The sequence below is a fragment of the Harpia harpyja genome, chromosome 1, assembly GCF_026419915.1.
Source record: "Harpia harpyja isolate bHarHar1 chromosome 1, bHarHar1 primary haplotype, whole genome shotgun sequence".
Lineage (NCBI taxonomy): Eukaryota > Metazoa > Chordata > Aves > Accipitriformes > Accipitridae > Harpia > Harpia harpyja.
Genome location: NC_068940.1, coordinates 5,939,229 through 5,963,767, shown reverse-complemented (window position 1 = coordinate 5,963,767; position 24,539 = coordinate 5,939,229). Strand labels below are relative to the sequence as shown.

Here is a 24,539-nt window from a genome sequence, read left to right as displayed (position 1 = left end):
CGGGGAAAGATAGCTGAATTATTGAGCAGCCTCCTAACAGCAGGAAGCAGAACAGGCATGGACAGATTTCTGTTTCACACCCCAGCAAAAATACAAGGCAATCAAAAGAAAGATCTCTTGTCCTACATAAGCGCAATACCTTTGGCACTGTACTCCATCCCTCATCCTCACGGCAGAAGTTGGGAGTTTGGGCATAACCAGGTGTCATCTGGTGCCATTTTGCTGCAGGAGGTAGCAGGAGAGCTTGGGGGAATGGGGTTCTGGCTGCTGGGGAAACATGAGCCAAGGTGCAGATAACTCAGGTATGGCTGTGCTCTATCCAAGAGTAGTGTGGATTCAGGTTTATCAGGAGATAACTCTTCTAAGAGGTAAAAACTTTATGTTTTCAGACTTTTTTTTTTTTCCAGTCCTTTCTCTGTTTTTTTTTTTAACCAAGAGGTAAGTAAAATCTTATGCAACCTCTTTATTTTGCATCCAAACTATTTAGTCATTGAAGTTGTTTTCCCTTTTCTGTTTTCTCTAGCTGGGATCATGCTGAAGTAAGCATGGGGCGGGGAGCTTTGGAAAACAGGAACAACAGAAGAGCAGAAATTGCTGGAAGCCCTTTTTCTTAAAGCAGAGAACCAGCTCTCTGGAATTCAGCTTAATATTGATGTGACTGACTACCATGTGCATAGCATCCTGATTAATCACAGCACTAATGAACCCCCAAGGTACATGGTGCCCACAGGGACCTACAAGCCAGGTCTCCAGGCACAGAGGTGCTCGGCTGGAACATGTACAGTGGAGCTGGCGATAACGCATCCAGAACCAAGGATGCCTGTGAAGGCCACGAGACGTGGCAGGGCCTGCGTTTCCCCTCTCAGTGCATAGCCTGGCCACACCGCTGTGGGACAGGAGGTGTGGGAAGGCAAGGGCATGAGCGCAACTGAGGTAAGCCGAGGCAAAACCTGTGACGGAGTGATGTTGTTAGAAGTCTGACGTGACCAGGGCTGTGACGGTACCGCTTCTGACTGACACTGCTGTACCACTAATACCCAGAATGTGGAAAAAACTTTGAGGAGCACTCTGGTTTTACCAGGTTGTGTGTTAGTTGTATGTAAGGAAGACTGGCATGAGAAGGGGCAGTACTGAGTTGATAAGAGATACAGCTTTGCCTTTGTTGCAGCGTTCATCCTACAGTACACTGTGCTATGTATTGGTATTTCTGTATCAGGAAAGGTGTGCTGGGATAGATACAGCCTTAAACAGAGAGGTTAAGGTAAGCTTATATTAGGATCACTTTACAGGTGTAGGACTGCAATCGCATTATACAGGCAAAGCATTTTTATTGCTACTGGCAGTCTTTTAGACACTGGCCCCTTTGACCAGGTCCTCTGCATGTGATTCTGCAAATATCTCATAAGGGCAAGTGAGCAGATGTGCCGTCTTCCTCCCTTCCTTTACTTATCCTCTGCACCTCTCCTCTACAACTCTGTCCTCATACTGTCCATAACAGGGTTATTGACCTGCTTTCCCTCATGGCCTCTCCATGTGCCACTGTCTCTACTCATGTATTTCATGATATTCCCTGCCCTTATCCTTCTTTCATCCCTGTGGGCACTGACAACGCTGTTCAGCCCAAGAGCCACAGAACTCCTTTGGCACTGGCTCTTTTCTGTTCCAGTGGCCAGCCACGGCAACTCCTGCACAACCAAGGCACGTTATCATTTTTACATGAAGAGTACCATGCACCTTCCTTATTAGGAAAGATGTGAATCTGAATTGCCTCCTCCTGTTTTAGCTTCACTCTTTTTGACATCCCCTCCCATTTATAACCCAGTCTCATTAGTTCATTCTGCATGCCATCTATGTAATACATCCTTTTCACTCTACCCAGACAACTACAACTTTGCTGTTACAACTTCAGCTCTTGTTGTCTTATGGATCAATCACTGTATTCATCCTGTCATAAATCTGACAGATGTACCCTACCCAGCCTCAGTGCTCCTGCAAAGATAACTTTCCCAACGCTTAAGTTTAACCATGTTGTCTGTTCTCTGTGCTTTCCCATTGCCTTGCTCTAGAAACTTAAGCTACTTGTTTTTACTTCAAGGCTTATCATGGCCTGTCTTCTCCCTACCTATCATCATCTCCTGAGTATTGAAGAGTTAGCTTCCACCTCTAATAACACACAGTCCTGGCCTCCTCTGAGCACGCATTCCATTTTTAAACAGTTGGAAGAGCATCCTGTGAAGCTCTGCAAAACAGCTTCTTTTGGCTCTTGGCATCCATTCCTAAGACTCTTCCTTTCCACATTGCCTCTTAAAAGACTTTGTGTATGGCTAATGTGCTGGCTGAAATTGTCCTATTTTACTGCCTTCCCTGGCCATACTGCCCCAACATTTTACATTCAGGTCATGAATGCTTTGGGATTGGGACTGTCACTCTGTTCTGCCCAGGTACAGCACATAGCACAAGGGGAATGTGGTCTGTGAAAGGGCTCCTACACATGTCAGTAATAAATACTTATGCAGCAGGAGCGCACCTGTAAAAGCAAAGTTACATGGTAATAACACAGTAAAATTGTCACCCTCCCCTGGTGAAATAAGCAGTCCAGAAGAAAAGTGGAGTGGCTGGTATCTTTACACCCACGCTCAGCTCATACGCACTCAGAAGAGATCATATCTCTTTCTGCTCCTACCTGACATAGCTTGTGCTGAAACCTCAGGATGCGAGTTTTAGTATCACCTGAAGGACACCTCTAGCTAGACTGTGTATTGGGAGAGATATCTGTGAGTACACAGCACTTCCAAATATAACTAGTGCAGTTAAGGACTCGGCAGCTGGCCCCACTGCTGTGCTGATGGGAAGGGTGGTGTGAGCACTCCTTCGTCTATTACAGCACAGATTCATCAGATTATCTCCAAACTACTTTACTGGTAGCTTAAACTGGCTGGGCTGGGTGTGCAGTGTTGCAGACTGGGGGGCACGCGCGGTGCCTTTGGGGCAGAAAATCCTGGCACCGGGGTAATGGCAAACAGCCCTGGGGTGGGAGAGGAGGAGCAGCTGTAATGTTTTCAGCCCTCGCAGCTGTGTGCAGTGTAAACCTGTATCTACAGCACCACTGTACTCGCTAGTGCTTCAGAAAAAGTCATCCTTTCCATTTGCAGAGGCTCAGGAAAATATTGCCTTCTTTCTGTAGGAGCTAAAAGCCTTCGTTATCCATGGAGTTTGACTAGTGTCGCATTGAAATGAACTTCAAAGCAAATTCACATCGAAACTGCTAGAGACTTAATTTCTGCTTGGTTTTGATACAAAACATGAAAATCACCTCAGGCTAGCTGGCAATGCTTGTGACGAGCAAATCTTTTGGTGAAACAAGAGAGGGCTCCCAGTTTCTAATGAAATCCCCCCCCCCCCCCCCCAATCCAGTGGGCATTTACATGGTTTTCTTGTGAACATTTCACGCAACTTTGAAAATCAAATGCTTCCTTACAGGAAATGTTTTTTCTCTGTTGTGCATCTTTTGTGGCTGGCTGCCAAGAGATCCTGATCTGACACCCAGCTGTGCTTCTAAGACCAGCTTTTGTGACCGTGGAAAATCATTTTTTTACTTCTGCCTCCTCCGTTTTCTTCTCTGTTAAATATGTATAAACAAGTTAGAAATCAGAGCCTGTATGTTCTTTGCAGCCATACTGGGCAGAAATGTGATAGCAAAAGGTCAGGCTTCTCAGTATCTTAAAAAGCCTCTGAGAAATAAAACAGATAAACTTTTTTTTTTATCTGACAAAATTTTTTTTTTTAATTCTCAAGGTGAGAGCCATGCAATATTTCAATGTAAGTTAAAACAGTAAGTGACAAAATGCTTACCCTATGTTAAGTTTTGCTAAATGGGGGAGGAGATAAAGCTCATGCAAGGAACAGGCAAGGAAAACAGTTTCCTTTTCTGGAAAACACGTTTTACTGGTATACATCCTTTTATACTGTCTTAAGGCATTCTGAAGTAACAAGGTTGCAAAAGCAATCTTTGTTTGCCGCATTTTGTCTTAAGCAATGAGGTAATTACTAATGTGGTAATTTCACGTGGGCAGATCGTGAAAGCCCAGAAAGACACCCTGCTTTACACTTATGCAACTGTAAATGAGTGTTGCAGTTATAAATATCAAAAAACAGGGAGGAAGGGGGCGTGGGGAACAGGAGCAGGCCCAGAAAAAAAGGTGGGCTTTATACAGCCATACATACTCATTAAGTAATAATGGAATAAAGGAACACTTCACGGACTGCCATGTTAAAGTGACTGTAGAGCCTGTCCCTGGCAAGTGACATGTACACGTGATGCTTGTACGTGGGGCATCATTGTGCTCGAGGACACGAGGGTTCAGCAGTGGAGGGGTTTGGGCGGTATTCAGGTAGATGCCAGCAGGAATCCATTTGGCCCTCACTGAGGCTTCTTTCGCACTCTACAAATCAGGGATTCAGCTAGTGTGGAGACCAAATGCCCATTTTGATCTGGGAAACAGATGCAGTCTTGAATATAGGAGAAACGCAACACATCACCTTACGAAAAATTTACCTTTGTTCCTTTCTCTTTATTTTTTAAATCAACACGGTGGCCACTGCTCTGTGTTCAAAAATAACTTGCTTGGATACGATAGTATCTTTCTTAAGCTAATCACGAGAAAATAGCATTTTTAAAAAGTATTTTTCCTTTTGATTTGTCATTATTTGGGTTTGGAGTATTTAAGATTTGTGCTTCCAGTTTCTTCCTCCTCATCTCTGGTGCTAGATTTGATGTATGTTTCTTTTCTTGTTAGTGAAAGCTGAGGCTTTCTCTGACTGTGAAACTGGGTTAAGTATTTCCTGCTTTCCCAATCTATCCCGCCAGTCTGTTAGCTGGCCTGAAACAGTGGTTTGTGGTTCAATTTCAGATTTCTGAAAATAATGGTTAAAAAAAGCCGACTTCCTTTTTTTCCTTAAGATTTACTTTCCTATTTTTTTCATAATCATTCTTAGACTGTAGTCAGTAAAACTTAACAAATGGCATTGTGAAGATGACTTCCCCATGCTATAAGGGCCTTTCTGGTCATCACCCCTGCATTTCATTGAGCTCCCTTGTGAAATGGAAGTCTCACAGTGGTAATGCCGAGGTTTCTTACAGAACGCTTTTTTTCACCTCTTTACTTAAGTGGTATGGCACTGAGGAAGTGCTTATGGCCGTACTCCTGGTCATATGTTTCCCCAGGAGAAGCCCACCTGCAGTAGACTTAGTTAAGGCATATTTGATCCTCCAGAGATTCCCTGTTCTTCTGACATCCAAAAGATATGACTTCATGTTGTGAGAAAGGTGACTCAATGTTGTAGTCATCTTCTCAGGAGAGCAGAGTAGACCATGATTTGTTCCTCTGAGTCTTAGCATGGTGTTACCCAGATCCTTCCATTACCTGAGGAAGAAAGGGTAGCCTTAGTTCCTCCCCTATTTCCTTAGCTAATAATTCAGAAAGAAATAAAAAATTATTCTTAACAGGCTGATGATATTAGAGTCTTCAAAATGAATTTGCACACCCTGCCTCCTCGTGCCCAGGAGGACTAGCGAGTAAGTCCTGCTTGCAGCCACAGTGTCTGCCAGAGATGTTGAAAACTTCTGCACCAACAACCAGTTACTGTTGGTGGACTGTGGAACAAATCTGTGAGGGAAGGAAGTCCCGCCTGCACTGTGCGGTTTTTCTAAAAAAAAATAAATAAAAAAATAAAAAAAAGCAGTATCAGCCTTCAGCCTGAGAACAACCTGTTCACTGACCTCTAAGTCAATCAGTCTCACAGTTAAAGTAACCTACCAACCAACACACCACAATAAAAAAATCCCAGAACTGTAGTCTATAATTGCTCCTATCTGTTAGGAATTAATTTTTCTTTTTATCCTGTCTTTTTGACTACTGAAACTTGGTTTAAATAAATAGAAGTAGAAAAAAATGAGTATTTCAACAAGGGCTCTTTAGAAAATTCAGTAAGTCTTTTTTCAAAAATTAAAATAAATAATAAAAAGGAGATGCTCTCTGTGCACTGCTGTGCTGCACTTTCCCTTTGGGAAGGCTGCTATGGCATCCTCAATAAGCAGTTTAAAGGTGTCATTGATTAGCCTGGTGCTGAGTGGTCATTTTTAATGTACTGTATTGTCCTCACCTTTGGCTGTTGGGGCCCATCGGCTGCAAGACTGACAGGCTCTTTACTTGCTCTGTTCAGTCTAAGTGGCTGGTTTAGCATACCTGTGTTTGCAACTGATCATTTTGCTCAATAAAAAGGTTGTAGTACTTCATGGTGGTCAGGGAAGCTTGGGCTGGCATTGCCAGTGCACTTCTCTTGGGTTTAGGGTTTGGGCACTTGTGGTTTTATCCCTATTCCCAGAAATTTTTACAAAATATTTTTTAATAAGGTGAGTGAGCTTTCTGAACAGCAAATCAGGGACATCTCTGTTTACTCGAATCTCAGCACTGTTGGTGTTTGTATGGGGACAGAAGTGTCATAACCTGTGGGATGACCTTGGCAGTTTGCTTAGCTGGGATAAGAGAGAAAGAAATTGAATTCTTTGCTAGACGAGGGGTGTTAGAGAAGCTGAGTTCTGTAGTTATGTCCTTCCATAACTGCATCGTATTTCCTTGTAAGCTTGGATGACTTCAGAATCTTTTTCACCAAGTCCCAGTACCTATCACCTAAATGTATGAGGATCTTAGCTTGCATTTTCTTGAAGCACATTTCTTTGCCTTGTGGTTGCCAAGAAATACTTGGAAACACTGCTGAAGTGTCTACATAAGAGTTCTTTCCTTTCTTTTAAAGTGAATTAACAAAAAAAAAAATACAAAACCACAACGTAATTACCTTTTTCATTTAATAAAATCTTATGATTTTTAGAGAGACTGACTCATGATATTTGAATGCCAGAAGTTGGCAATACTGCTAGATGAAGTGTTAAATCACTTCAAGATCTGCCCTGATCATCAGCTTTATTTCACAAAGAACAGTGAGGAGACAATATACATATAACCAAAAAGTAAAGCTTATGCAAGAGTGTCATTATTAGATACTCAAAGTGGTGTATCCTCTCCCTGAAAGAATTTTGACCTGAGAATGAATATATTAATAGCCACTGGTATGTTACCTTCCAAGATCCAGGCAAAAAATATGTTTGAGCATCAATTTCAAGATGATACTATACTACTGGAATGTCTTCCATTACCTTGTGCTGCAACATATTACTTGAAAGAGTGATAGCATTTAAATAGTGTTGCCCAAATAACACAGCCCATGCCCACCTGCTTTGGATATTGTTTCCCACTTCTAAAAATCCAAAGGAAAGGCAGAAATGTTTTAAACTAAATATTGGCCCCCTTGCAGGTCTTATCACTTCCACTTCTCCCCCTTTCCCCCCGAGAACAAAAATCTTTTATATTTGTTGTTTATGTATGGTCTTGTGGTATTTTCTCTTGCTATTCGACTAGTTCTACCTTTATGTGGTATGCTCATGCCTCTGGGCAGAACGCAGTGGAGGAGGATGTTTAAAATTAGGTGCAAAATTATAAATCTTTGATAAAGTGCTGATAAATCTTTATGTAATGTGTATTTAAAATCACTCAAAATCAAGAAATCGTGTTGCCAAATGACAAGCCAGCAGTGCTGTTTCACGCCACCAGAGCCCTGTTGGAAGAAAATACTCTGGATTTGGATTTTCTATCAAAACCTTCCTTGTTTCTCAGTCCCACAGCCCTGTGAACAGAACATAAAATAACCATTTTAATTATAAGGTAAAATAAATATCATTAGATGCTCTTGGGACATTTTCAGCTAAGCCTGTTTTGCCCACATGAGACACGTATCAGGAGACACAGAGAAGTTGGGATGTGTAGGACATTACCTGTGCTGTACGAAGAATGGGCTTCCTGCTGTGGAAGCTGTATTGTGCCTTAGAGGCATGAACAGTGCCCTCAGCTAATAAACCGAAGGATACTTCTTCTAAATAAGCTCTAGTTAGCATAAATGGGTGAAAAGGGTGTAAATCACAAATATATTTCTATTTATATTAGTAGAAAATAAATGGTTTAGAAGCTGGGTGACTGGTTAATCAGAAATGCCATGGAAACAGCATCAGCTTTAGTAGCAACGATGAGATCATAGACAAGGGCTTTAAAAACAACATGGGATGACTCTATGAATTTCTTGCCTGCTGTGCTTAATATTTTTAATCTGAAATTATCATAAAAATATCTGTTGCTCTGGCAGATTTCGGGCACAGGTTCCCAACATGAGGGGTAAAGCAAATGTCCTACTATCAGCTGCAAGGGCAAAGCTGTGCCATATTTTTTCATAGGCATTTAAGGCCAAGAGGGACCATTACAGCCATGTAGTTTGACCTTCTACATAACCCAGACCAGAGAATTTAACTCAGTGATTGCTGCCCTTGGGCTAGATTTCAAAAGTGGAAAGAGATTTATTCCTTTCTTTTATTCTTTTGATCCCTCAGTGTGTTCAGCTGCCTGAATCTGGCTCTTTGTTAAAATGAAGAGACTGCAATTTTAATATATGTTTTGTTTTCAGAATATGCATATATATATATAAATACATAGGTGTGTGTGCAGACACACATCTTAAAATGGTTTGCATTTGTAATAGTAGTTGGCACCACCATAGAGATGACCTCAGATTTAAAAGGATACATAGACTCATAGGAAAATTGGGAGAGGGAAAGGATGGCAGAAGGTAGCATGACCTTCACATGCAACTCATCATGGGCCTCTCTGTTGAAGTGTTTATACTTGATATTAAGTCAGCACAGGGAGGGATTAGAGGCCTGCAGAGAGAAACAACTTGCCTCACCCTGAAGAAATTGCCAAAAATGTAATGTAGGACAGAGACTTCTCAGTTGGGGCTCATTTTGAAAAGGCAGAAACAGGCCAGGAGCTCAGCCCTTTGCAGGGGAGTTGAAAACTCCTTCCCTGTGCCTACTGTGGGAAAAGGCTGGGTAGAAACATGCATGCTGAGGAGCAAGCGTGGAGCTGCCTGCTTTGCTATCCATTGCATCTGTGCTGGCTTGAAGCTGCAAGGCTTTTCTCTTTTGCTTCAAAAAGTTTTTAGTGAAAGCTCCACTGAGATTATTTTACTTTACCTTATGTGGGCTAAAAATAATTTTTAAAAAAGCCTGTAATCACTTTACTTACTCTAAGGAGTATGGTAAACATGATAGGATACTGGGCAGACCTTCAACCATTTTGTGTTTACTGCCAGTGAAGACCCTTGGCCACCCTCAGAGAAACAATTTCTGTTAAGTTGTCCATTAAGTGCTCTAGTCCGATTAATGAAGCAGACTTATTTATTGTCACTGGAAGTTGACCTGGAAGCTTATTTTAAAGGAAAACTGCAATGAGAAGTTATCACACTTTGAATAGGTACATACTTAAGAAGTAAGACTATATAAAAATGAATTTTTGTCAGGATAGCTACCCTCTCTTTCACAATTCCCATAATAACCATGACCAGTCTGAATGACCTCCCAGTGAGCCTTTTTATTGATAGTTCCCAGCAGGAGTTTCAGTCTGATAAGTAGGTCAGGATTCAGTTGGTCTGATTCCCATTTGAATGCATGACAAAACAGGAGGATTTCGGCTTTACTGTCAAAAAGGTTCTTCTCTTTCATGTTCAGGTTATCTAATATCTAGAGGGCAGGTGCAGGGGTAAAAAAAAAATCACAGTGGGGAGAAGGATAGTAAGGAAAAGAAAGTATTAAAATTTAATCCTCTGAGTGATAGCATGACTAATGACTCCATAATCTCTACTCTGCCATTTCCCATGTACAACAGAGTTGTCCTGCTGCAGATAGTACTTAATGTCCCAAAATGTTTTGTAGCGACCTGTAATTTATGAAGTGATCTCCCACTTATCATCATAGCACTATCTTTTTGGAGTGGAAGAGAGGGTGTGTTGATACATTCTGCCCTCCTCCACAAAAATGCAGAAGGTCCAGGGGGCAAAACTGAACTTGCTCTGACAATTCCTGCTTCTCCCTTTTCTCCACGTGCCATGTCCTGGGAAGGGAGTTCATGCAAATTTCCCAGTGCCCCTCTGGCACTGGGAAAGGAAATTTAATCTAATTTACTAATTCACCCATAGGCTTATGATGAATAGAAAATGAAGAGGTGTGTCATCTTGTCCGGTGAAGTTGGGGGTGATGAGCTGAAACCAACAAATATATTACAAAAAAGATAGCAAGCTGGACTAAAACCAAGTTCTCATTGGTGAATTATTAGTCCACTGTTCATTATGATGTCTAGTTTCAATCCTAATGAGGTGGAACTTGATGAGATAATTACTTTGAACTATAGGATTCTGTTTGCCCACAACAAAAGCTTATAGTATGGTATCATCTCATCAAGCCCTTCCCTTTTTCTCAAAAGTTATTAGTTTTCTTTTAAATAGGAGGTTTGTCTTACGTCATTTAATGAAAATGGTACAGTGACTGGAGATATCTGGTACCTATCAGGATTTACCTAAAGGCAACCACCATCTGCAGATAGTTCCTACTCAGTCTGGTCAGAAGAATCTCAAAAAAGGAATGTCAAGGGGATATTTACTGGCAAATCTGGTACAAAGTTGGTGCCATGTGTACTGTCTGGTACCAAAAAGATGACGTGAACTAATATTATTGGAACATTTTTTGAGCCACAAGTTTCACAGAGCATGGACCTATATTGTATAATTTCTACAAGGTGGCTTGCAGTGTATGGAGGCTGCAGGTTCAGCTAACTGTGGCTCACAACATCATTGGTGTGTAGTAAAGACGCCTCAGGTCTCTCTTGCATCCCACCTTTGCTGACCATTTGTTTCAGCCTAGAATATAGGAGCATTTGTGAGTATTTGAATGAAAGACTTCCTGCGTTTTATTGCTTTGACCCATGGTGTTAGGATACATATAATATTTCACTGAGCAGTTACTCAAACTTATAGGGGTTTTTAAATCCTTTTTCCAAAAAGGATGTGCTGGTTGAGCCTCTTCACTTTGTTCAGGAACCTAGAATTGCTGGATTTACCATCATTCCATAAAGAAAGGGAATGAAGGAAACTGCCTTCAGACTAAAAAGAACAGAAGGATTTTTCTGTGGGTTCCAGTCTGAAGGATGCAGCAGTATGTTACGGATAGAGCACAGGACAAGCAGTTTGGTACCTGCTTATCTTTTTCTCCACAAATATCACAGACTTTGGATGAGGCACTAATTTTTTTCTCTGGTGAAAGCTTCTTAGTTATAAAATCAGATTGATACAATTCAAATCTCATGGGGATGTCAAAAGGCCAAATACGTTCATATTTTCATCTGAGGAGAGTCTTAAGATTGAAGGAGCTCTAGAAGAGCTGTGTTTATAACAATCAAGAGAGCTTCATTGAGGGAATGGGAGGGTGTGTTGCGATGTTGTAGAGCTAAGGAAAAGAAGCAAAATGGATGAGTGGTTAGGATGGAAACAAAATTTAGCAAGTTAAGAAAGGAATTATCAAAAAATAAAATACAATCTTATACACTTCAAAATTTGGGGAAAAAAATGAAGGGACATATTTCTTCCACTCATTCATATCTCACACTGGTAATGGTGTTAGTACAGAACAGTGCCTTCTTTTTATTTTGAAGTCCTTGCTTTTCTCCACAGAAACACGGACAGGGCATGGACTAGCTCCATAATGAGACCATAGGAACTGCCATGCTGGGTCAGGCTAACTTGCTGTCTTGTCTCCACATCCCTTCTTGGCCTTTTAGCCAAAATCAAGCCAAAATCCATTCTTGTCAATTTTATGCCAGACATATCTTCAATTTGAGGACTTGCTGTTAAATGGGTGTGGGGAGTGGGAGGTCGACTTGGAGCTTGCTCCCTGCCTTCACCTAGCAATGCAGTGCCCCGGGAACAGGACTGGGTGATGGGAGGGGTGAGCACTAGCGAATGCAGAGACAAAAGTGTATAAGCAAGGCAAGTATGCAGCAATATTTCACAACAATATTTTCCCAGGCCCCTGTGACTCATGGTCCAAGGACTTTCTGAGCTAAAGTGAGTCTTTGTGTAAACTCTTTTCCATGAATTTTCCAGATTTTTGTGAGCCAGGTAAATTCTAATGTTCTGCGGCAAGGAGGGTGCAGCAACCCTCTCCGACACACTGTGTAGAAGCATCCCTTTCTCTTAGCTGTGAAATGCCTTTCTATTGATGCTCCCTAGTTCTTTTTTTGAAAGACATAGAATAACCCTTCTTTCATTCACCTTCTTTGTGGGCCACTTATGATTTTAAAGATCTGTGTCATGTCTCTTTAAAAAGTTGTAAATTATGGTTACAATATGAATACAGTTAATTTAGTTTAATGGCAGGCTGTGTAAGAAAAAAGCTAGCAGGAAGTTAAAACAATGATACATCCTTCAACAGACATTTCAGTGTGATTAAGAGACAATACAGGAGCTATTAACTGTCAGGCTGCAATGAAGTTAAACAGCTTGTTTTGTTTTTACTGGAAAGCAGAAGGACTATAAAGAATTTAAAATGTCTTTCAGATCAGGGCAAAGGAGTTCCTAAGAAGCTATTTCCTCATGTAAAAACCTTACTGAAAGGTCTGAGGAGCTTGAACCTCCTAAACTCTTTTCATAGGGAATAGGTAGGAGAATTGTGTAGAGAGACCATTTATAGCTCTGAAACTCTTTTTCTTTGAAGTTTTGTCCTGTTCTTACAATTCAGACAGACAATACTGTCGTACTTGCTTGAAGAACAGAGGGAAGAAACAGAAGTACTGAACCCTGTCAGACCCACATGGGTAAGCCCTGTTGACATCTAGGGCACTGTAACCCATGCCAGAGCCTAAGCGGAGAAGAGCTTGGAAGTTCCCAGGAGAACTGGTGAAGATTCAGGTTTTGTCAGTTGAGGAGATGCAATGAGGACACTATGGAGGGCATAGGTGTTTGGGAAGCCCTCCAGGCATTGTTTTCGTTTTCATATATTTTTAATGGTTTCAGGTTTTTGCCTCCAGGATAGATATGGTTGAGGGAACTCGTAGAAGCATGCAGCATCTTTCAGAAACCCCAGCCTACGTTTCTTTAGAGTTTAATACCTTTGTTGGCATTGATTTTTTTTATTAAATGATATTTTGGGGTTTTCTACTTGTCTGCATGCTCTGGCACTGGTTGCACTGAAGAAACTTCTGTTTCTGTAATCCTGACTTTTTGTGTATAAATGCTATTTTCTGTTTTAGCCAGAGTGTTTAAGCAAGATGTGGCTAACTAGCTACAGGTACTTTTCAACACTATTGTCTCCTAACTAATCTTCAGACTGGTGTCAGTATCGAATTTGCAGATGTTTAACCATGCGTCCCAAAGGTTGTGTTCCTGGATTTAGAAGTGTCCTGTATCTATTAGAGCACAGGACTGTGAGCAGAAAATTCAAGCTCCACTTCCAGGGTTTCTCACTGGCTTGCTTAGTGTTCTTTTGCTGAGGATATGAGGTGTTTTTAGCCTCCAAAAGAAGTACATTAGTTTCTTACAACAGTGTGCTATTTAGAAACTCAGTAAGATTCATCAATGAAAGAAATTTCTGAATGACACCTTCAGTAGTAAAGTTGGTGCTTAAAAAATTCTCAATAGAATGACTATAACAAATGTTGTAGTTCTCATTTTATCTAGATTGTCCCCTAACCAAAGGAACTCAGCGAAATCCATGAACTATTTCTTCACATGCAGCAAAATATTACTGCTGTGGAGAAGTCATCATCATCTGTGGAGGTGATGACCAGCTTTTGCTGTGCTCTGAAGTGCTGTACCAATGCTTTTTGTTCCCCCTCCCTCTGCCACTGCTTTGAGCCCTGTGAAGCAATTACTTAGGGAGCTGTTGAATTGGGAAATTCAAGCCTGGAGTCCTCAATCTTAATTTCTTCAATGACTGCAACCAGCAGTGGCCAGAGGTACCCATAGCATCCACAGATGGCAGCGGCCACGGATACCACGTGGGGTGACTGGCCCAGGGACTCCTTCCTTAATTGCATGTTCATGAAGAGGTGTCCCTCACCCTCTTTGTTACATAACCTCACCCCCCCAAAACTGGGTCCCAGCCAATGTATTTGCCCCACACGAATAAGGGGACCTTAACCTCGTACTCCCATCTACCTCTCCCATCCTTGCAAACTGTCAGTCACATCGCTTCGCTAACATTTTTTTGTACAGAAACACTGATTAAGCCCACGTTCGGTTTGTGTCAAAATATACTTGCAGGTGCTTTACGGAAGTCTGTAGCCACGATACTGTTCTCTGTGTATTGCAGCTGTTTCCCTGTAAGATGCCCGTGTGCGAGTATTGCAAAACATTTGAATTAGAGATCAGGGGGATTGTTAGCCACTGCTTCTGGCAGTAATTGAGGAAGGCCGGCTCGGGAGCCTTGGCGGAGCACTTGTCACTAAACCTGCACTTCCTTCCTCACCCAGCTTCCCGCTCAGCTCCCGAGAGCGTTTCCGATCCGGGCAACTGGTTATTGACTCACATGTCTGCCTTTTACTCTTGGTTGAACCTCCAAGTGTTTCCAACCTGTGGTATGCTGGCTGCTCGTGGCACCCCAGTGTGTTCAGAATGCTACCTGGCCTGGAGAAGGGATCGGTGCTCCCTTCCCAGCGGTGGTCCCTGCTGCTGCAGGAGCTGTCACAGGGAAAAAATGCATGTGTCTGTGGTTTTTAGTCTCTTATGGGCAGAGCCATCTCTTGTAAAGCCTCGCTTTGGCCATTTTCCAACTGGGAGAGGTTAGAAAACAGTCTGGCAGCGGCTTCCACGAGTCTTTCATGTCCGACAGACTGGGCCAGGTGGACCGTTTCACTCAGGAGTTCATGTGTGTTGCCAGCCAACTTCTCTTCTATGCTTAATGACTTTTGCAGCACATTCTGGGCAGCTCCAGTTAATCTCATCCTTTCATCTTCCTGTGATCTCCCTCAGTTTCCTGGAGAACGAAGTGTGAAGGTGCAGTTGGCCTCTTCTGTACTCCAAACCCTCAGGCTGCCAGTGCTGGAAAGGGGAGTACGTGGTAACGCTACAGCTTATGCCTAATCCTTGAGTGGCTCCATGACTGGAGAAGTACCTGTCCTTGGAGAGGTCAGTCCTCCATTGGAGAAATCCTCACAGCATTCATATTTCAATGCAAATTTTAAATTATAAAGTCTGGCCTGTATATACTAAAACACTCATCCAGTTACATGCTGAATTTACGCAGGACTGTTTTAGAAAAGAATGTGGAAAACCATGCAAATATTCGTAGACAATAAATGGCAATTACTATATTTCTTCTGTAAATAGGGTATAGAATATACAGATGGCTGCTTTAGTGTCTACTGCTGTATTGGCATATGCGGATAGCTGCTTCATGTACATATGTGTAACAGTAACTGAATATTAACATTGAACTGTCATGTAACACTCTGTATATTTTCCCTCATCTTAAAAAATCTGGCCTGCTTTATTTAGGCAACATATTACTATTCTTTTTGGACCGTCTGTACAATATTTACTGAATTCATAAGGCAAAATATGATTTCAGTTTTCACAAATTGAAGCACACTTAACCATTTCTGTGGTCTTATCTTGTTTGCATTTAATAGAAAATTCACGATGTGAATAATAAATTTTGAGAGAGAAAAGCATTTTGCAAAAGAAGTTCATAAAGATGTCTAACACAGAGAGGATACATCAGATGGAAAAGTCCTCAATATGCTGGAATAATTACAAACTCCTTTTAATAAAATTTATTAATGGGATTTTTCAGATGTGGCTTAGGATATTCACATAGAGGATTTAATAAGCTACAGTCTATAAACACTCCATCTAGGGACTGGAATCATTATTTGGACCATCTTTAAAAGTTCTGCCATTTATTCAATAGTCTATAATGGGCTTTATGAGCTGTAGGAGTTCATTATGCAAATACCTATTTAAGATTTGTATGGACCAAAATTAAAAACATAGCTGGAGAAAATGTGTTGGTTTTTACATGCCCAGTAGGCAGGCTCCAAAATGAAGTATCTCCACTGCTTCATTTTAGTACCAAACTAACTTAAGAAAATTACATTCTCACTATGAATACCTGTATTGCCTTACTTTCCCTCTCTTATTTTATTTCCAAGCCCAACAGTTAAGGTCTACCATTGAATCAGGACAGAGAATGAGACATGCTTTCACCACTGCATGTCATTTTTAGGGCATGTTCTTCTGAGACCTTTTTTTGCCAGCATCTTCAATAGGGTTGTATCTTCAAATGTACCTATGCATATAAACTTAAAATGGCCGAATTTCATGAGCGATTTTTAAAAGAGTAACTTGTCAAGTCTGGGGTGTCAGTAAATTAGCTGCTTCTTGAAACCTTAGGAAACTGAACTCGTGGCAAGGGTTAACTCTGCAGACGCCAGCAAAGATGTTAACAAATACTTGCCTTCATTCTTCCTTTTGTCCACAATTGCAGCATTTCATTTGCCTGGAGTATGATGGGATCAAAAGAGGAGTACAAAGGAGCGCTGTCCCCTTCCACTGTTTATCGAAGCTGAGTGTACTGAGTCTCCTCTGACATTGACCATAAAAGACTTAAGGCTTTCCCTGCCTTGCATTTGCCATCAGTGGGGGAGGCATTTTCTGTCACATGTGAGGTGCAAATAAAGGCTGTAAGAGTCGCTTCAGGACACTAATATATAAAATCTTCACCCCACAGAGTTATTCTAGTGTTAAGTTGCAAATGAAGTGGAAAATCATCTGTGATAACCAGACATAATAGTGAAGCAATTGGATTGGGGGCTTTGTGCCCTATTTTTTGTGTCTTACGAGAAATCATTACTTGTACGGAATGGAGAATATTTTCTTCTCTTTTGTGGCAGTGGTATGAATTTTGTTTTATAGAGATTATGGTTATTGCATTAAGCTTGTTCATGTTCTTACCTAAAAACATTAGCAGTAAGATTACAGATGATGTGTTGTTTTGTAGTCTTTATCTGTAGATCCCACAACAATATAAGATGAAATTACCCTTGTGCTGGAAACTAATAGCATATTTTGTATCTCCTCCCCTAATATTTCCAGATTGTATTAATCATAAATGTCAATGAAGTCTCCAGATGAATTCCTGACTTTTGACAAAAGGCCTTCATCTCAGCCTCTTAAATTCCAAGGTCAAGGGGAATGTAACGTTCGGAATAATTACTAGCATTATTTTACCTTGACATTTCAGCCCTGCTTTCAGTTTAGCATTCCAACCAGGCAGTGAAGACGAATGTCATCTTTCGATTCACTGGAGGGAATTGCCCCAATTAAACCTGACTTTAAAGATATCTAAAGCCCTGTATTAATGTGCTGTCCTGGTTTTTTTAGCAAGAAATACTTCATGAAGGAGAGAAACTTTCATTAAAAGCGTTCAAGATTTACTGTGACAAGAACAAGCAATTTTTGAATTGCAGTTTTCCCCCCAGGCTGGGATAATAATCAGTGCTTCTCATTTTCAGAGGAGTCAGCGGTTGCGCTGCCCTAAAGATTCTTTTGCCTTTTGTTTCAGCTAAAAGGTCAGAGTTATAATTTTGTCTCATCATGAACTATTAGTGGTACCTTGTCGAAACCTTGTTACATGTCCAGGATCTTGCACCCGTCCTTTGTACATACTTGTATTTACTTAATTTTTTTTAACATCATATCAGGTAATAGGGACAGAATACATTGTTTGTGGGATTTATCCCAGCAAAAGAAAACATTTTCACCAAAGCACAGATGAAAAGAAGACAACCACCGCGCCACACACAACCCCACAGCTATTTGACCTTGACTGGGTGGAGAGGCTGGCAGTCTGGTTCAGTCCAACAATTTTACTTACTTCCTGCAAACCTGATGACCCTTGACATTCTGGAAGTCTGTTTTGATAATGAGGTAAATAACCATATAAACGTCATTCACTGTAAATTGGTCAGAAAGCAGGTGTGTACAGACAAATGACAGACACCAGTTAGTCTTCAGACGGTGGGCTTTTTTGGTACAGTAAGGAGAACAAGTCAAGTTCCTGTGATGAGCACCATTTATTTCAATACTTTGTTCCCATTCGATCTGTGGCAAAGCTTTGCTGTAGAGAAAAAAATGGAGCCACACTGCAAAAGGATATACAAGACTGCGTAACTTTAGCTCCCTGTTCGTATTCGTCGCTTTTCCTGCTACACTATGCCTTTCTGTAAAACCTTGAAGATAAAATTGTTTTGCATGTTTTGGGCTGTAAGTCATGGCTACTCTCCAGCTGATAGCAAATTGCTATTTGTGTCTGTTATGGTTGTGTGCCCAGTGTGTGATTTTACACAACTGCTGTGGCCCGTACTGTTTCAATGGAAGCGAAATTCATCGACTTCTAGTTAAATTTGACTTTGGGACTTCACCTAACGGGAAAGTAAATTGATGCTGACACTCCTTTTCTTCTAACCTCTAGCTCCATGTACATTCATACTTGAAATGCTTTTGTCTCCAGCACAAACATGCTCTTTTTCTTATTCTTTCTTTATTTTTAACTAGAAATCTTGCATAAATATCACATGAACATAGAGTTCACTGCATAGATGTCTAACGATCCGCAATGTTTTTTCCCCCAGAATTTTCAAGCAAATTTAATATTGCTTTCTACTTAAATGCTGTAAATTTTGACATGGCTTATAGTTAAAAGTCTAATTGTACACAAATGTCAGAACACTTTCTATGAAAAGTTGGTTAAGCAATGCATCTCTGTAATTTATCACGGAAGTCCACAGGAGTCTTGAGTCCCTTTCCAATTTCCATTTCCTTCCCTGCTTCCTCCTATTAGATATTTACTAAGGATAGCTGACTGATCTTTAGTGAGTTTATGGCCAACAGTTCCTGACCCGTTTTTAATTAGCTTTCATTGACTTAAGCAGCACGGTGATTAATTGTGCTGATAAGGGAACTGGAAGCTTCTTTCCTCCTGCCTGTCAAGCTTAACAAAAGCAGTGAATGTGAAGAACATGGCAGAGATAGAGAATTGATACTGAACCCTGTGGAAATGATCCTGTGCTGTCTCAACTAAGGATCTGGCCCATTTTGTGAAATAGAATGAAATTTGTTCACTTATACTTCATTACATAGGTGCTGCAGTAAAGCACATACGTTGCATACATATATGCATATAAGGATATAAAGGAAGCTGTTGCTGGTCTTTTCCATCGTAATTTTTTATGGGTACTATCTGATGTTGAAAGAGGGTATAAAAAGCATTCCATTGAACATCTATATTTTTCCTTTTTTTTCCCTTTCCCTACGTTTAAAATGTACTTTTTAATTTTGTAACAATGTTTTCCCAGCTATCTGAATGTCTCATTAGTGCTAATCTACAAGATGGGACCCTGGAGAGTGGGAAAGAGAGATTCAGAAGAGCTAGCCGTAACCCAGCAAAGCAAGGTTTTCTGGATGCCCTCTTGTCCAGCTGCTTTGTATAACCTTTCGGGGAGGGCTGTCTCCTGGGGTTTACTCTGTATTCCTTCAGGATTACCTGACCCCATAAAATTAAGCTTTCTCATACTAGCATTTTTCTTCTATGTCTCCAGTAAGAATGTTTCTGAGACTGCTGGTTTTGAGGGCTTAGAACACAAATCTGTCGCTTTCTAGTGTGCTCTTTTATTTTTGCACAAGCAGTGCATATTCTTTCCTGGCAATGCACTGCAGCCCACAAATTCACCTTTTCAGGAGACCATGCTCTGGTGCCATTTCTAATTTAATTAGTTCTTTGTACAGTCCCACTTCTAAGCCCTTGGAACCTAAAGCTTGGCAGATAATTATTTCCATCCCTGAAGAGGGGTCTGCATCTTGTGGGTTGAGTGTTTAATGTTTCAGCTGGAGATCAGTAAGCATGAGAACAGAAGCTGAATGGAATGCATTGTGTTCAGTGCCCATCCATTTTAAATAATTTTCCTTTTGGCCCTAAACTTCCTTTTTTTATATAAAAAATATCTTTGGAGTTTCCAGTGAAGAGGAACTAGAGATTATTTTTCCCCCTCTCAACTGGAATAAATACAGAAGGAGTGTCTGGCTGATAATGGATCTGCAGCAACACAACTCCAAGGCCCTTATTGTCTGTGTTTTTCATTCAGTGATGTATGTCTTCAGAGTAATATAGAAATGCTAACAAAGGAGTGCTGTTAAGTGTGGAGGAGCAAATAGATTCACATCTATTTTTGGAGTCAAATTTTCTTGAAGCATAAAAAATAAAAAATTACTCCATGTTGACAAGAAGTCCTAAAAAAATCAGTCTGTTGAGGTAATTTATATGTGTGTACACACAGAGACAGGTATTCTGGTCTGGCATTTTAGTTTGAGACTGTTATAAAAGTGATTGAAAACAAAAGGAGTTGTTTGGGAGCACTGCTTCAGTGAATCAAAACTATTAGGGATTTTACTGTTGTGAAAGCAGGGTTTATTTAACAGGCCTCTCCAAAGTTTTTTCTTTTTTTCCTCTGCCTCCAAGCCAGAGTGGACACTGGCATGTGAGATGATTGCAGGCTGTGAATTTTCAAAGAGGTTTAAAGTAACAAGACCACCCCAGTTGCTCTGCTAATGCTGCTGCTGCTGCTGCCCTTAGAAAGAATTCTGTAAGTGTTTGAATTGCAGAGGCAGCAAAGTAATTGAGGAGACTTGTTCAGGAAGCAACTTATGAACATTTCTTTACCCGAGAGCTCTTTGGTCAAGAACATGAAAGCAAACGTAGCTGAAAGAAACCTAGTAAAAACCTTAATGTAACAGCATTGATCTTCTGATTTGTGTTTTTCTGTTGTTTTTTTTTCCTTTTCTTCTGTTTTAATATATCCTCTCTGCTTTTTCTAACAAATTACAGTATTCCACCCATTGCCCAAGAAGTTTAAAAAAAAAAAATACAACAATTGAGCAATTAAACAGGTTTCCAGCAGCTTTGGTTACGAAGCCATTGGGCTGCATGGACAATATGCTGGCAACAAACAACTGATATAATTTAATGAGGTGTAACTGAGTAATTTGGGGCATCCAGCAGGTTTTTGCTATAAGGGGCTACATCAGAAGGCCTCTTTAATAAGTACCCTGTGATTGGCTTTTGGAGTTGTCTTCACAGAGCAGTTACGAAATGCATTGTGCTGATGCTGATCTATGGGCCCTGAGCTCCTGCTTTTCACCCATTTAATTAATTAGAGAAAAACAGAGCCAGAGGATAAGTGACTCTAAGGTCTCATACTTCCTTTTCACATTGTATTACTTACAAAGAACTTGAACAGGGAGAAGGTGACCTTGCTTGTAATTGTAATATTCCTTATTTTTTATTTAATATGAGCAAAAATCTTTTGTCCTTTACATTCACATACTCTTAGAGTTATGGGTAGCGAGTTGCTTTAGAATTGCATCCTTCTGTAAGGAAGATTGCGTCCATCTTCCATTGCAGAAATGGTCATCAAGTTTCCCGAACTCGTGTCTTATTACAGTAATAATGCTATTTCAAGAGAAGTTAGTGTTGCACACTTCATGATGCTGTTTCTGTACTCTGTCTATGGGTCTGAAAACTTCTGTAATGTGATTATTAAAAGGACAGTTATGGCCACTAAACTGAAAACTGCAAAAAAAGAACATTTTTGCCCTTTTATTTTTCAAAGACTAAATTGAAATACATCAATGCATGTAATAGCCATTTCTCTAGTGTGAACTGCCACGAGGTCTATTTTTTCACGTCAGTAGTATGTGAGTCCATAATGTCCTGGCTCTGAGCAAGCCTTCTCTGCTTTTGGAGGGCCAGATGTTTGGAAGAGTCCTTTCTAGAAAGCAAGTCTGGTCAATTGAACCTGCTCAGGTCTTCCCCAGAGAGAGACCTCTCCCAGGAAAATGCCACTGTAGAAGAAGTGATATGTTAATTGGCTTAGTTGAAGAATATTACACTTAAAAATCGATTGCTCGTACTAATATGGAAATATATTTGACAGAGGGTTTTTTTGGGGGGTGGGGGCTGTCTCTAATAGCTTTGGACAGTCTTGCCTCGCTTGGTGAGATGACGGAGAGCTGTAGAGATGCTGCAAGTGCCGTGCTGCAGCGTAAGCGACGGGCAGGTACTTTGGAGGGGTCCCCGAGACGCCCACCGCCCCGTGGAGCCCTGCGTGCGAGTGTCCTGCGAGTCAGCGCCCGCATCCACCGCCCTCCCAGGCGAGCTGCTGGGCTCGGCTGCTCTCTCCATCAGCTGAGGAGGAGCGAGGCAGCAAGGAGGGAATTTCTGCCTTAGGGAAGTGCAAAATACGAGTTTAAACGTATGGTGCCTATTACTGGCTGTTGGTATACAGCGCGTGTGTGCGAGGATGGGGAAGGGGAGTACTGGAAGCTTCCTATGTCCCATGTTTTTAACCCCTGCCAGAGGGTGCCTGTGGTTGAAAAAGGTGCTGCTTCTAGCTTGAAATCTCGAAGTGGGTAGGAGAGAAGAGAGAATAGGCCTCTTACGACTGAAATCGCTGCAGTGAGCAAAGGTGGTACTGCCAAAATATCCACAGCTGTTGAAACACACATCATGCCAGCCAGCAGGTAGCTGATGGGAGTGCTCTCCACAAAATACTAGTTTGCACTCCTGGTAGTACAGCATCAGTTTGATCAGTTTGCTACAAAAATGTGTTCCACTTCCAAAATGTGCCCAGTAGTTTGAATCAGCATGGTACCATGGTGTCATCAGTTCACTAATATTTGAGGTGTTTTGTTTCTCAAATTTGCACCATTGGCTTTTGACTTTTTTTTTTTTTTAACAGCTGTGTTTCAACCTGATTGCCTTCCAAGCCCTGACTGTTTTGTAAATGATTCTTACTACTACTTTACAGAGAAGCTCCACAGGTAGTTGTCCATCATATTCATGAAGATCGCAAGAGAAATCTGTTTCCTTAACTTAACCTTAATGACTGAACCTTAAAAGAAATATGTTAATCAACACCCAGTTCCTTGGATATTTATGCTGAAATAATATCTTGTGACTGGAACTCCTTTTAGATAAGTTTCATTTATAATCCATTAACTTAAAGTGTTGGAGGATGAAAGCAGATCTGGTACTTTTGACAGTATACTCAAAACACCACCTAGTACAAACAGAGACTGACTGAGGGTTTAGGTGGCTATGTCTCTTTACCTGCAAGCGGTCATTTTTAAAAAGCATTGTATTTCAATCAGATAGTAAAACAATAAAGATCTACATCTGCTTGCGTACATAGGCCATTATGGAAACTGCTGGAAAGTTGCTTGGAGGTTAGCCTGATGATGTCTGGCCGCTTGTTTGATTTTGAGAGAGTTTTTTTCAGGTGTAGATGCTCAAGTTATGTACAGATATAAATGCAGTTATAAGCATGGCAGTCAGGGAGTTGAAGTTATACACACAGAGTAGCTAGGGAATATGTTTTGCATGGGCAGCTGCTTGAAATGTTTTGCAAGTGCTTCTTAGGCACCTATGGAAAAAAAAAGCTAACAGAAAAACAAAAGTCTGGCATTGCTCACTCTAAGAGCTGAAAGCCTGGGGTTGGAGCCAAAGGTCTAAAATAGAAATGGGCAACATAACAGTCTTTTTCAGTGATTAATATAAAGCGTCTGTTAGAGTTCCTAACTCAGATCAGTCCTAAATATAATAGCAGGTGAGCTAGGAAGCAGTGGAGAGAAGCTTGTGAGAGAAAGAGCAGATGAGCTGCATTTTTCTTAGTAAGCTCTATCAGAACTGACTCGCTCACTAAAACTGGTTAAACCAGGATGCTCAAGCCTTCAGGAGTTAGATGCCTTTACAGGCATCTGTTTAAGGAAAACCCACACCTTTCATTTAAAAAAAATGCCATTCTACATTAATGGGCCAAGTTGTCTTATCCAGAAAACTTTGATCAAAAACTTTGGTGGTTCTTCAAAGCTGATCCTAACCACTGTGGGTGGAAAGCCAAAGTGAAAAATATGTGAAGGTTTTTCATACCTCCTGCTTTCCTTTTAGTTGGAAATGCCAGAAGAGGGGCTTTCTCATTTCCCGTGTGGTTGTTTCCCCAGTTTCTCATCATACTTAGAGTCCTTGGTGAAAAGGGGATTGTGGTTCATGATTGTGAAACCTCTTTGTTGTTTAGAGAGCAATGTTACATGAGCAAAAGGGTGATCTGTGCTAAGAAATAGGTGATAGTATTATTCCTTCTGTGTTTTTCCACCACTAGCATAAACTTGGGCTTAGCAGTGAGAAGTACTCAGGCTGTAGTCTTTAGTACAAGTGCCCTCATCTCATCTATACTTAATGGAAGTTAATGATGCTTAGCATCTCACAGGACTTGCCTTCATACCCTGGTTTAAAAGAGGGGTTAAGTAGGTTACAGGAGTGCTTTCTGCTGTCTTTTTCTTAAACATCATATTTCCCATACCCCTGCCTCAGAGACGAACAAATTTGGGAAGAGTCCTGAGTGGTAATAAAGAGAGGCAAAAGTGTACCTGGTCGAGTCTCCCTCCGTAAAGTCAAGGAAAGCACTGTTGGCCTGTGAAGCCAGTCAAGTCAAGGG

At 41.0% G+C, this 24,539-nt stretch overlaps 1 non-coding gene across 1 annotated transcript; it reads left to right on the top strand.

Annotated features, from left to right (window-relative positions):
• Positions 1–11,751: 11,751 nt before the first annotated feature.
• On the top strand, positions 11,752–11,923 carry LOC128152241 (U2 spliceosomal RNA). Its single transcript, XR_008238563.1, has one exon. It is a non-coding gene; the product is annotated as a U2 spliceosomal RNA (small nuclear RNA).
• The last annotated feature ends 12,616 nt before the right edge of the window (positions 11,924–24,539 follow it).